Below are 664 nucleotides of genomic sequence, written 5' to 3'. Positions count from 1 at the left end.
CTTTGAATCTAGTGGTCAAGAAAATTTCCAGGAAAGTTAATATTTCGTGTGGCAGCTTCGTTAAAACAATCCTCAGAACTGCCAGAGAATAGCGGCCCCTTAGGTAATCTAAGGGATGAATATTGCGTTAACAATGCGTCGCATGCTACTACTCTGCAAGTGCCTTTGGCACATACTTAACCATTCTGCTTCGCAGATATATAGTTCTGGCGGTCACTCACTATAAAGGATGCACCACCGCATTCATCCAAGTTATGCGGGGAAGCAACTTGTTTGCAACTCTTGAACACAGGAGCAAATTGCTTGTGTAGGATAACACGGTGTTTTTGACGCCCTGGACTGAAAACATTACTTTTTTTGCGCAGCAAACTTGTTTTTCTCTATGCCTCTCTGGTGCAGCAGACAGTGCACATGCAACCCGTCATGGTAGCTTGGCACGTAAGGGGTCGTGCAGCGAAGCTTGAGGGTGAGAGTTCTATTGCCGGCCACGGTGGCTGCATTTCAATGGAGGCAAAATGCAAAAAAAAGCCTGTCTGCTTAAATTTGGGTGCACGTTAAAGAACTCCAGGTGATCGAAATTAATTCGGAGCTCCCCCACTATGGCGTGCCTCATAATCATATTCTGTGGTTTTGGCGCGTAAAACTCCAAATATTACAGTCAGGC

This window comes from Rhipicephalus sanguineus, chromosome 2 (assembly GCF_013339695.2).
Source record: "Rhipicephalus sanguineus isolate Rsan-2018 chromosome 2, BIME_Rsan_1.4, whole genome shotgun sequence".
Classification (NCBI taxonomy): domain Eukaryota; kingdom Metazoa; phylum Arthropoda; class Arachnida; order Ixodida; family Ixodidae; genus Rhipicephalus; species Rhipicephalus sanguineus.
The sequence above is the reverse complement of the archived record's forward strand: the minus strand, read 5'-3'. Positions refer to the sequence as shown.